Source organism: Eulemur rufifrons, chromosome 15 (genome assembly GCF_041146395.1).
Source record: "Eulemur rufifrons isolate Redbay chromosome 15, OSU_ERuf_1, whole genome shotgun sequence".
In the NCBI taxonomy this organism is placed as follows: domain Eukaryota; kingdom Metazoa; phylum Chordata; class Mammalia; order Primates; family Lemuridae; genus Eulemur; species Eulemur rufifrons.
Genome location: NC_090997.1, coordinates 37,916,949 through 37,931,100, shown reverse-complemented (window position 1 = coordinate 37,931,100; position 14,152 = coordinate 37,916,949).

Here is a 14,152-nt window from a genome sequence, read left to right as displayed (position 1 = left end):
AAGCTGGTACACCACGTTGAGGTTACAGAAAAAAGGGGAGTACTGGGCATGACCAGAAACAGGTTATGGTGGTAAATCAATTTTTACTGGCAAGAGAAGTTACAGGAGGAAGAGAAGAGGAGATTTGGTTAGCAAAGGTAATCTTGTTAGATGAAACCTCTCACAGGTAGTAGCCCTCAGAGAGAATAGATGGTAAATGTTTCTTTCAGATCTTTAAAGGTGTTAGACTTTTGGTTAATCTTTCCTAGATCCAGACATGGAAGGCCTGGTTGCATTAGGGGAGATTCTATAGATGCGAATTTCCCCCACAAAAGATAGCTTTGCAGGGCCACTTCTGTTTGCTGGCCCTCTGACAGCCTTCTCAAAATATGTCAAGTAAATATATATTGGGGTAAAATATTTTGATTTTCTTCATATGCAATATGACAAAAGAGAAGGAGAGAAGGATGCCACTGCAAACACCTTCATATTGAGGTGCATATGAGAGATGGCTCCTCCCAGGGGGTGGCATCTGACCACAGGCCATCTGAAGCCATGTGCCTCTGCATTAAATGCTAGTAAAGGTTAATAACTTATTTTCCAGACAAAAACAAATACATGCACAATCTCTCTCTATATATGTATCTATACACATATATATGTATATGTGTGTGTACTATATACATATGAATGCTTAGAAGTAGAAATATTTTAACTTTCACATGAGTCTGTTTACCATTTGGTGGGCCCTATCGGATGTTGTCCTTTTAAGACTTTTACTTAACATATTAACCTCTAACATTTCATGTATTTAAGCTATCATTTTGGTGTCTGGGCATCAATTTTTTAGTTGTGTTACAATTTATTACTTCCCAATTTACCTTACGCTAATTATTTGATGAGATTTGCAAAATAGTTAGTCACCTGACAGTAATTGTGAACCACATTAGTGTTTTCAACAGAGCTTCCATAAATCATTTCTTCCCATGGCTTACCTCTGGAGATGGGTAAACACACACATTTTTATGAAGATGATGATTACCTTCAATATTATAGGGTGACATTTGCTGACATTGCTCCTGAATTCTGGGGATGAATGTTCCTATGCACTTGTTAGAGCTCCTCTACACAAACCCCAAGTTAAACTCCCAGAAAAAAAAGAGTCTTTATTAGTAAGGATTTAGATGTTTATCATTCAAGGATGTTTTATTAACCTCTGTCCACACTATGCACATTTATTTATACAGCTTTTATTTCCATGGTTATGAACTACAGAGAGACCCTGAATACAACCTATAGATTCTATTGGGTTCATTGGTCAGCTCCATCTAACTTTGTTCACAATATCTATTTTATAACAAATACTGCTCAGGTTATGAATGATGTAATTTTTCTAAACTTTATGGTCACCTCTTGGTTCTTATCTTGACCTGCCCGCAGTTATTAGGCTTGTTTTTCCTAAGAATATAAAGGCCATTATCTCTCTCAAAAGTAGTTTTATCAGTAATCAGACATAGACAAGTTAACCCTTACCTGTCAAGCATTCAAGAAAGACTCCTTGCAAAAAAAGACAGATTTTTTGATCAAGGTTCTATCCATACAGCCTCAGCTCTTACTACTTCTCATTTCTTACCCCTATTCCAATCACGCCAATGTCGGGATGAGAGGAAACTTGCACTTTCCCTTGAAAGTTTGCTGAAAAATGAACTCACAACTAAGGCAGATTAATAAGAGACAGGTTTATTTACCATGTGCATGGGGAGAATCACAGAATGATTACTCAATATCCCAATGAAGTTCAGATATTTTTATACACACCTTTTAGAGGGGAGAGGGGAAGATGAGGAGTATAGGTAATTCTGTTTAGGGGCAATAAACAGTTGCTAAGGAGGATGAATGGCTGGGGGAAACAGACTGACTTATAAATTAACCCAGAGAGACATATTTTAAGTGATTTGGGCCAGGTCTGGTTGCATTTTCCAATATATTGAGATAACAGGGAGAGAAAGAGAAGTCAATTGCCCCCTTTGATTTTTTGATGGGTCAGTGCTGTTTATGCAGATAGGGGAAACCTCCCTCCAAAGCTTTGTTGATCTCAAGGGGCCTGCAATTCAAAACACTCTTTATACCAAGGAGTCATATTTTTGGGGTGAAATTTCCTGAGCTCCTTCCATGGATTTTTCATAAATCCCCAACATTTCACAAATGCTACTCCTCTCTGGGTTATCTGTCTCACATCTGTCATTTTAAACATGGAGCACAGTTATCTGGAAAACCATCTCCACACCCACAATTATCTTCTTTCCTTTGTCTGGGTCTCAGTCCTCTCCTCCATGTCCCAAGCACTTCCTATATGACAGCAATTTTTAAACTGTTTTATTATCTATTTTATTTAATAGCTTTTCCACAACAGTTTTATTTTTTGCATAGTGTAGGGACTTGTGAAGAGTATCTGATAAATGTTTGTTGTATAAATTAAAGAATTAATCTTTATGTTTCCCCCCTTTTTTCTTTTTTTCTAATCTTTGCACATATAAAGTATTTTGAAATGTTGAAAATGAAATTATCTTTAAAAATAAGAATTTCATATGCTTTGGTGTACTAATATTTATAAGTAAACAATTGTGAACTAAAATAAAATCTGAAGTCTCCCCTGCCACCGGCTGACTGATGGACCCCCTCTTGGCCAAGGGGATATCCTAAAACTAAATTGCCTGCCAGGAGGAGGGAGGTCAGACATGCCTCACCATGCCCCCCTCCCTTCTTGGAGATGTTCTTTGTAAACCATTACCAGACCTAAGGGTATGCAAGACAAAAGTGTGGGTCACCAATTTACACAACAAATATATGTCTGATGGCTTGTCTCTGATTAACATTTCCTTATCTTAAAACATTTCAAGCTTTTAAACAAAGCTTCAAGTCTTTAACCAATTACAAGCCAAAGAATCTTTAAACCCACCTATAAACTGTAAGCCCTCACTTAGAAGTGGCCCACCTTTCCAGACCAAACCAATGTATGCCTTCCACATATTGATTTATGACTTTATCTGTAATCCCTGTCTCTCTGAAATGTATAAAACCAAACTGTGACCCAACCACAGCCAGTTCACTTGCTCAAGGCTTCTTGGGTATGGCTCTGAGTCATGGTCCTCAAATTTGGCTCAGAATAAATCTATTTAAAATTATTTTACAGAGCTTGGCTTCTTTTCCATTGACACGATAATAGATAACATATTTCTCACTTGATTTTAAAACTATTTGATGATCTTTTTGACAATGAAATTTTTTTTTTCCTAAGTATAAGCTAAACAATGAATTGGTAGAGTAAATAAAAGGGAAATCAGGTCTCTTTTGATCATTACATATTTTAAAATTAAAAATAAGATGCACATTTTAACAAAAATAAGATGCAGAAAATTTAATTTTTTTTAATTCTCAAATTATTTTTTTAAAAAGATCTTGCTAGTATACTACATTTGCCACAAGGCAGCAATCTAATTTGTAAAATAGGAAGGTTTAAATAATAAACCTTGCTTATTAATTCTCTGAATTAGAACAGCTCTTAAAGGAAAAGCAACTAATTTGCAGCTAGCATGAAGAAATTGGATCGGGTGATGATTACTATCTTTAAAGCTTATGGCCTTACATTATCCTGTCATATGCCTTAAGGGCATTGAAAATACTCAAAATTAATTTTAGGGGCTATCCAATAATGTTTCCTTTAATCACAAAATCCAAGTGCAGGATGCCCCTTGGTGCTCTGCTATCATGTTTTTAATCTTCCTAACATGATTCTGTAATGTGTGTTATTTATAGAAGAAAAATCTGTGAATTTTTCCAGAACTAATTCTTTTAAATCTTGGCTATGATATGCACCTCTTCCTACCTCCTCTGAACATTTCTTGAAATAAGAAAAAAATATTTTTCTTTGCATTATATGTTCAGTTAACCTGTCTTCTCCCAGTGTTTAAAGGGGTTTAAACCCTCCTAGGGTTGCCAACAACAGACAAGTAGTGATGCTCATATTCCATGAAGATCCTTATGTGAGTTTAAAACTTGTACCAAGCACTGCAATTTTCAAAGTACCCCTTTATGCCTCATCAATCACTTTATGGATAAAGAAACTGGGTCATAGAGAAGTTTAGTGACTTTTCGAATACCAGTAAGCTGGTAAATAGTTGGAATATGATTTGATAGAGCCAAACTTACAGAAAATGTGGTTTGAACATAGATGATCATTCTTCCCCTTACCTTCCTCCTACAAAATAAACCAGAATGACAAAAATATTAAAAACAATGGGAAAATTTTCATTAGCCTTGGATATTAGGTAGAGAAGGACATTATTATGCCATCTATGCCAAAGAACTTCTAGACATGATGCAGATATGACTAAAAAGAAGTCATTGATGGGAGAATCACATTATCTCTTGTGGAGAAAGTAGTGCCCTATTTCTGAACGCAAATAAAGGCAATTCTAAGAGTTTGGAAAATATTGGACTGTCTCTTGAGTCAGCAGGCTTTATCCTCCATAAGACATATGGGACACAGTCCACCCAGAGAGAAAGCCAGTGTGAGCAGAAGGCTAGTTATGGAAAATAGCTTTCAGGGGCAGAAAATTCTCTAAAGAGAGAGAAGACTCCAAGCATTCACTACATTAATTAGGCCAGTGGATCACGTAAAGGGAACTGACATGGAAATAAATAGAAGTAGAACATGCTATCGTAAGAATTGTCTGTACTTGGAGTTTCCATTTCCATTTCTTCCATTCTATCTTGATCCTACTCACACAGAATTTGCCTTCATCTCTCCACTTAAATTTCTCTTGTCAAGATCACTAATGAACTTAGTGTTGCTGAATCAAATGATACCTTCTGGTTCTCATCTTAACAAACCCATCAGTAGCTTTTGACCCAGATGAGCATGTCTTTCTCCTCAAATTAGTTCTTCACTTGGACTAAGTCACAGTCTCCTAGTATTCTTCCTACCCACTTCACTCCTTCTCAGTCTCAGTCTTCTTTATATCTTGCTTCTCACCCTCCTGGATGCTTAATGCTGTAGAGCCTGCAGCTCAAGTCTTGGTTCTCTGCCATATACATTCCTTTCTTGGTGATCTCATCTGGTCCCACAGCTTTAAATAATTTTTAATCCTTGATGACTCTCAAATATATGTCTCCAGCCCACCTTTGTATGATGAAATCCAGACACATATTTCTGACTGCCTACTCAATCCATCTTGGATATCTTGTAGGGATATGAAATATAAATACCCAAAATGGAATTTATGAACTTTTCCCACAAATATGCTCTACTTGAAGTCCTATCCATTTTGTAACAGAGGGAATGGCCTGGAAAACTTCCCCCACTCTTTTGGGAACTGCAGCCTGGCCTGCATCCCTGAGGCAGGTTATGTTTTTTGTTGAAACTCTACTTGGGCACCTGGCAGAGTTCACAGGCTTTGTTTTTGGCAAAGATGGAATGATTAGAATAGTTAACCACACTAATTCCCTGAAGCCGAGAACCCTCCCTTTAAAAGCTTTGTATTTCTGCCTATGTTCAGTAAATTTGGGATTTTGAGATGAGAAGGTCTACTATATTTCATCCTTTGTCAACAAAGTAAACTCTCTTTTCTTCCTCCTCAAACCACTTGTCCTGGTTCTTCTGATTCAGCTTTGTGGACAAGTGGCCGAGCTTTCTCAATCTTTTAATTATTCAAGCCAAAAACCTAACGTTCAATCTATAAGCAAGCATTAGAGTTTTTTGTTTGTGCTTAAATATGAATTACAGTGTTAAACTATATGATTATAATATCTATACAAAAAAATAAATGTAAAATTTCACAGATTGAAATGAATATGGATATATTACCCATATGTACAATGATACATAAGATATTAAAATATTAACCCCATAAAAATAGTGCATATTCACATTCATTTGTAGGGAAGAATTAGACTTTTATTATCTGCATAATGATCCATACCATAAAAAATAACATAATATTCTATTTAGTTTTATGACTTGCTACCAATAGATTACATAAATGAATTGCTGACAAAAAATTAGTATTTTAGTAATCAATTTCTGTGCATATTTATGGTTTCTTCAGCCAACAATCAACAGTATTTATCTACTAAATAACCCATAAAATTCACATAATCAATGAAACCTGAGATTTAAGGGCAGCCCCAATTTGATTTTGTTTCTCCTATTTTAACTCCTATTTCCTTAAATCTTAAAACATGACAAACCACATTTTAATATTTATATTTTTGTTAGGTAGTTAGCAAGGAATTCCAGTTCTCCTAGGGATGAAAGATTGTGCTGGGCCTTGGTGCAATTGCCCCACCTGGGAAGAAGGACAAGGGTGGGCACCAGGCCCCCATCTTGGTCCTGCCCCACCTTAATCCTGCCCTGAAGCTACTGCCATACCTGAGGGAGGAGAGAATATCCTATGACTCTGCCAATCAGAATTTAGCACATCAGCTGCAAAAGAATACACAGGACTCTCTAGCCCATGGGCCAACCAGCATAGGTACCACAGAGTCTGGAAATTGACCTAGAAGGACCCCTATGCATAGTAAGACTTAGGTCATGCAATTCCCAACTGTCCAATCAAAGCGGTTCCATGGCGATGTCTGAGCCACAAGGAGGTCCCAATCCAGGCACTATACAACAAGACTCATACCATAACCAGGCCCTTTTTGCCCTTCCTTTTGCTTGTCCTTTGCTGCAACAATGGGTCTGGTCATCATCTGTGGCATGTATATCACAATCTGTAAACCTATATCTTGCTCTTGCTGTATAATCCTATCTTTCTCTCCTCAATAAATCTTACTTTCACGTTTGCCTTACTTTGGTGCATCTGATCATTCTTCAGCCATGAGTGTGTCAAGAACCAACATTTCAGATTGAAACTCAACATTTTAATTACAATGTCTGCTTTAAAAAATGTTTTGGTTATATTTTGAAATATGCAATTATAAGATTCCCCAGGGAGAAAACAATAAAATGCTAAAATTAAAGATATTAAAAAGAATGTCATCAATAATACGATGGTGTAAGGTAGAGAGAGCGAAGAGGAAAAAAATATAGAAACTATGGGGTTAACTGAAATCCAAAAACATCACTGGAAGAGAAACTGTGGAGTTCTGCTTTTAGCTGTGACATGTAAAGAGCTTAGAAGCCATCACTTCCATGACAAAGGGAACATAAGACATTTTTCTTGTACCCACCAGAGAATTAGAGTTACAGGGTAAACCACTACTCCGAAATCTGAAGAGAAAGATGAATATAGAGAATCACAGCCAACATCAGCTTACCTAGAGCAGAGACAGTGTAGTTATAAAGTAGTTGGACACTTAGATGGTAATTTTGACAAATTACTGAAGGTTGCCTCTAGACTAGCATGAGAGTGAGAAACTTCTGGGGCAACAGTCATAGGTAGACTGCATACTTTTCTGAGTTTTACCTCCAGGAAACTCAGTAGGTTCTCATGGTGAAGATAAGAAACAAAATCCCTCATGGTTTCTGGCAAAAGTAAAGAAAATGTAATCATTTTGAAAAGTGCCCAGAGCATGACTAAATCTGCTCTCCAATTTTACCGGAACCTTATCCTCCTGGGGGAAGTACAATTAGTCAAATCTAGCTCTAGCTTTCCTGTCTCCTTAAGGGGAGGAAAAAAAGGTAAGAAACATATGTAAAGGGATGTAGGCCCACAAAAAGGCTGTGATTTAATTCATAGGATTATAGAACACTTCCCTTTTCCTTACCTAGTGCCTTACCATCACATCATAAAGGCTTCAGAATAGCAACAGTGGATTACAACTGCAGGGATCAAAGGCCCCTGGACCCCTAAAGGTTCACCAAACTGTAGGGAGCAAAGGACCCTGTCACCAAAAAGTTTGGCTGAAAAATCACGGACATGAGGCTGATTGACTAATATTAGGAAAAGATACAAATTTCTTTAACAGATATACACTGGAACCCTCAGAATGAAGATCCAACTCCTTAATGAGGTAAAAGGTTTTTAAAGAATGAAGGTTTGAAAGTAGCAAAACAGGTTTGGGGGGAAGAGAGGAAGAGGCTTGGGTAGCTAGCAAAGGTAGTCTTACTTTGTAAATGAAAACTTACAGGTAGTAGTCCACAGATAAAATAGACAGTAAATGTTTCTTTTCAGACCTTTAAATGTGTTGGACTCAGTTAATCTTTCCTAAATTGGGTAAGAATAGATCTGGTTGTATTAAAGTAAATTCCCTATAGATACAAATTTACCCCCACAAAAAAACAGCTTTGTAGGATTACTTCTATCTGTGAGACTCATGGCAGCCATCTCAAAATATGTCAAAGAAATATATTTTGGCATAAAATATTTCTCATTTCCTTCACAACTAACAGAGCTCAAAGACACAGATTCAGTTTAAGGAGGAGTTCTTAGAGACATCTGAAGACATAAGAGGAGACAAAAATAAGAATACTAGAGAGTAATAAAACTATGGCACCTACAACTACAGCAAACATTAAACACAGCCCAGCTTCTCAACAGATTAACATTAAACTTCATATTAAAAGTTTATTAACTTCAGTTCCTATATTTCAATTTCTAGCTTTCAGCAAAAAATGACAAGACATGTAGATAGTTACTTTTGTGTCAATGGGACCACAAAGTGCCCAGATGTTTGGTCAAATATTATTCTTTATTTTTATTTTCTTAATTGACATAATTGTACATATGTATTGGGTACAATGTGATGGTTTGCTACATGTGTACAATGTGTAATGAACAAATTAGAGTAATTAGCACATCCTTCACCTCAAACACTTATTATTTCTTTATAGTGACAAAAATACCTTCTCTTTTACTATTTTCAAATATACAATATATGATTGTTGAATATAGTCATTCTACTGTGCAATGAACCACTAGAATATATTCCTTCTATTGAACTGTAACTTTTACCTATTAATGAGACTCTCTTCATCCTTCCTTTTCCCCCTACATTTCCCAGCCTCCAGTAACCACTATTCTACTCTCTATCTCTATGACAGCAACTTTTTTGGATTCCATATATGAGTGAGAATGTGTGACACTTGCCTTTTTGTGCCTGGGTTATTTCACTTAACATAATGTTCTCAAGGCTTATCCATGTTGTTGCAAATGACAGGATTTTACTTTTTATGGCTGAATAGTATTTCATTTTGTAAATATACCACTATTTCTTTATTCATTTGTTTGTTGATGAACACTAAGGTTGATTCTATATCTTGGCTATTGTGAATAATGCTATAAAAATACAGGCATAAAGATATCTCTTCAACATACTGATTTCATTTTCTTTATATATATATGCAGTAGTGGGGTTGCTGGGTTACATGGTAGTTCTATTTCTAATTTTTGGAGGAAACTCCGATAATGTTTTCCATAGGGTGATAATAATTTGCATTCCAACCAATCGTGTACCCAGTTTCCCTTTTTCTCCACCTCCTTGTCAAAACCTGTTATCTATTGTCTTTTTGATAATAACCTTTCTAAGAGATGTGAGGTGATATTTCATTGTGGTTCCTGTTTGCCTTTCCTTGATGATTACTGATGTTGAACATTTCTTCATATACTTGTTGGTCCTTTGGCTGTCTTCTTTTAGAAATGTATAATTAGATCTTTTGTCCATTTTAAAATCAAATTATTTGTTTGGTTGGTTTTTTGTTATTGAGTTGTTTGAATTTCTAATATACTCTGCATATTAACTTCTTGTCAGATGCATACTTTGCAAATATTTTTTCCCTCACCAGGATGAGATTAACCTTTTAATTAGCAGACTGAATAAAGCAGACTGCCCTCCCTAATGTGGGTGGGCCTCATATAATCAGTTGATGGCCTGAATAGAACAAAAAGGCTGAGTAAGAGAGAATTCCTCTGCCTAACTTTCTTCAAACTGGAATATCAGTTTTTTCTTACCATTGATTACAGTCTGAAACATTGTCTCTTGCTGGGTCTCAAGCCTACCAGTTTTTGGACTAGAACTATAACATGACTTTAAATATAAAGGCACGGATAGGTTAAAGTAAAGGGATAGAGAAATATAGATCATGCTAACACTAACGAAAAGAAAGATCAAGTAGCTATATCAATTTCAGAAAGAGCAGATTTCATATCAAGGAAAATTATCAGTGATAAAGAGTGGGATTCAATGATAAAAAAAGATGAATTCTCCAAGAAGTCATAACAACATTTATCATGTTTTTACATAGGACAGAGTGTCAAAATATAAGAAAAAATGGTAGAACTGCAAGGAGAAATAGATGAATACATTGTTGTATCTGGAGACTTCAATACCTCTTTTTCAATAATTGACAGATACAGTGGGCATAAGATCACTAAGGACACTGCTTAACTGAACAGCATCATCAATCAATTGGATCTACTTTTCATGTATAGGATGTTTCATCTAACAACAACAGAATACATGTTCTTCTCAAGTTCTTATAAAATGTTCAACAATATTGACTATATTTTGTGCCCTAAAACACACCTTAACAAATTTAAAAGAATAGACATTATATAAGGTATACATACAGCATGATGCAATTAAACTAGAAATCAATAACAGAAAGACCTACCTGGAAAATCCCAATATTTGGAGATTAGAGACCATACTTCTAAGTAACATGAGTCAAAGAAGAAATTTCCAGAGAAATTTTAAAATATTTTGAACTAAATAAGTGAAAATAAAAATATAGCCTATCAAAATTTGTGGAATACAGTGAAAGCAATGGTCAGAGTAAGATATATAGCACTAAATGTATTATAAAAGAAGAAAGATCTTAAATCAATAATCTAAATTTCCACCTTAGGAAACTGGGCCCCAAAAATAGCATTTAAACCTAAATCCAGAAGAGAAATAGAAATAATAGATATTGGAGCAGTAACAAATGAAATTGAAACAGAAAATCAATAAAGAAAAAAAATTTTAAAAGCTGATTCTTTGAAAAGACCAGTAAAATTGATAAATCTCTATCAGGCTAACAAAAGATAAAGACAGAAGATAAAAATTGACCATATCAGAAATGAAAACAGTCATCAGTACTGATTCTGTGGACATTAAAAGGATAATAATAAAATATTATAGACAACTCTATGTCCACAAATTTGAAGTTGTAGATGAAATGGCCAATTTCTTAAAAGACATAAACTACCAAAACTCACTGAGGAGAGACAGATAATCTGAATTTGTCTATATCCGTTAAGAAAATTGAATCAATAATTACAAACCTCCTTAAATAGAACATATCAGGCCCATATGATTTAACTGATAAATTCTATTCAACATTTATGGAAGAAATAATACCAATTTTACAAAATCTTTTCCAAAAGTAGAAACAGGGACTACTTGCTAACTCACTCTGTGAGGTAGGCATTGCCCTAACACTAAAGCTAGGGATTGCCTTTGGTTAACAGGAAAATAAAACCTAGGTAAAAGCATTACAAGGAAGGAAAACTACAGACCAATATCTCTCCTAAATATAAATGCAAAAATCATCAACAAAATATTAGCTAATTGAATCAAAAATGTATAGAAAAAATTATATGCCACAACCAAGTGAGATTTATTTTGAGTATGCAAGGCTAGTCAGCATTCAGAAATCAATGAGTGTAATCCACCTCATCAAAAGCGAAAGAAGACAAATCAATGATCGTATCGATTGACAAAACATTTTCTAAAATCCAACACATATGTAAGATAAAGTCTTTCAGTACTCTAGGAATAGAGGGGAACTTGCTCAATTTCACAAATGATTGCCTATGTAGAAAATCAGAAAGAATCAACAACAAAAATCTTGGAACTAACAAGCAATTACAGAAAGGTTGCAAGATACAAGATTGATACACAAAAGTCAATTTATTCGCTATATACTAGCAATGAACAATTGGAGTTTTAAATTAAAACACAATACCATTTATATTACCACCAAAAATAAATAAAATAATTAGGTATACAATCCAACAAAATGTGCCCAGGATCTATATGCAGAAAACTACAAAACTCTGACAAAAGAAATCAGTGAAGCTGTGACTCAGTCCAGTGTGACCACACACTATTCATTAGACTTGTTGCAGTGGATTACATCATTTTAGAGCATCCTTATATATTATATATGTATATATATAATAAAGTTATATTAATTATTATAAATTCTTTTTAAAGAAAAACATAATTTTATAAGAAAACCAACTTTACATTTATCCCTTTGATACTTTAGAGTTTTAGGCTCTGTTCAATTACTCAGGGTGCACATATAGTGAAAGGAAATTACATATACTAACATTTTATAAATACTAGGAGCAGATACGAGAGAGATTACACACTGGAGACATCAATGAGCCATAAATATATCCTATAGGTTCTGAATATTATAGAGAAGCGTGGTTGCAGTGTGGTTGTGATGCTGAGGGTTGTAGTGTTGGGCGTGGAGTGGGATCCATGTAGATAGAGGGGATAGGACTGAAGGGAAATGTGTGATGGACTGGGGTCTAGAGATGTTCCTATGTCCAGTTTACAAGGCAGTTGGAAAAGGCACTTGGGGAATGAAACTCTCTATTTATTTATAGAGGCCAGGAATAATAACCAGTAATACTTTATGAGAGTTCTTGTACTTTTAGTTTTTCTCTTTTGTCTCTATCCCCATGGAGGCAAAAGATAACTTATAGGGACAAATAACACTGAATAACTGTGTACAGGATGTGTATAGTGGATCAAATGCTCTTTGATGAGCTGATTGAGGACATCAGCAATAGGGTGAAGAGAAGACATTGATTAACTCTATGCTGAAGCCAAGACAGATAGGTGAAGATGACCCTTCCCTCCCCAGATGCTCATACAAGGATCCTTGCTGAGTGAGGGTTTTAGAAAGCCTGGACATTTGGAAGGCAGAGGCAGGATTAATGTAGCCCTTAACTGGGTCTTGCCAGTAAGAGGTCCACGCTAAGTGATATTACTCAGCACTTACTAAGCTTGGCAGTCCACTACTTATATGCATTCTGTAATTAAGTCTTCAGAAAAACTTTATGAGATAGACTCTTTTATCATCATTTTATTGATGCAGACAATGAGCCTTAAGGAAGGTCAGTAACTTGACTAGATCACACAACCAGTAAGAGATGGAGATGGGACTTGCAACTAAGACTCTCAACACTTAACCATTATACTTTAATTCTGCTTAAGACATTAACTCTCAACAGCATAGAATAAATTCAAGAATAATAATAGTTATTACCCATCAAGCCCTGCTCTACCCACATTATTTTATTTAATTATCATCAGAACTCTGCATTAGGTTTTATTTTTCTCATTTTACAAAGGAAGACACTGAAGCTTATAGAAGTTCGGTTATTTGCTCATGGACATAGGCTAACAGTACAAGAGGAAGGACTGAATCCATTGTGTCTGACGCCCAAATCCATTTTTAATACTGCAAAAATCTATGGTATTAAAGTCAGAAAACAAACACATCACCGGCCTTTTGTAGAAGATCCCCATTGCACCAATTGTAAAATAATATACAAATCATGACTATGAAATATTATGGCAACCTATGGGACCTGCCTTATAACTTCATAGTCACACTTGATATTTATTCAACACACATTTAGTGAGATCTTACTATGTGCCATGCTCAACGCTGTGCACGAAATGAATGAGATTAAACTTGTGATAGTTCCAATTCAAAGGCTGGTGCAGTCCTTTATGCAGTCCTTTAGCTATCCTTCATGTGGCTATATTTTTGTCAGGATTGTTTTCTCTTCCAACATAGCTTAACTAGGCCTTTGCACCTAAAGAAACAACTTTCATCATTATGATTTGCAGTATTAGAATAACAGCAGATCCAATGTTTTGTTCCCAGGTGAGGAATGAGGACGTTCATTCATACAACTGCAGAAGAAGCAAAAATCTTCTTTATGGCCAAAAAACTTCACATCTGGCTCCCTCTTCAGTTTTTGAACACAGCAGCTGCTCTGAATTTAACTGAAGCAGAAAATATTGTTGGAATAAAAAACAGCATTAATTAAAATAGTCTATTAAGTCCCGTGCCAAATTTGCTATTATAATTTAAAGCAAACACAATGCTGTGCTGTTTATAAGATAGAGCTAATTTCCTGGGGTTATTTATAAATCATTA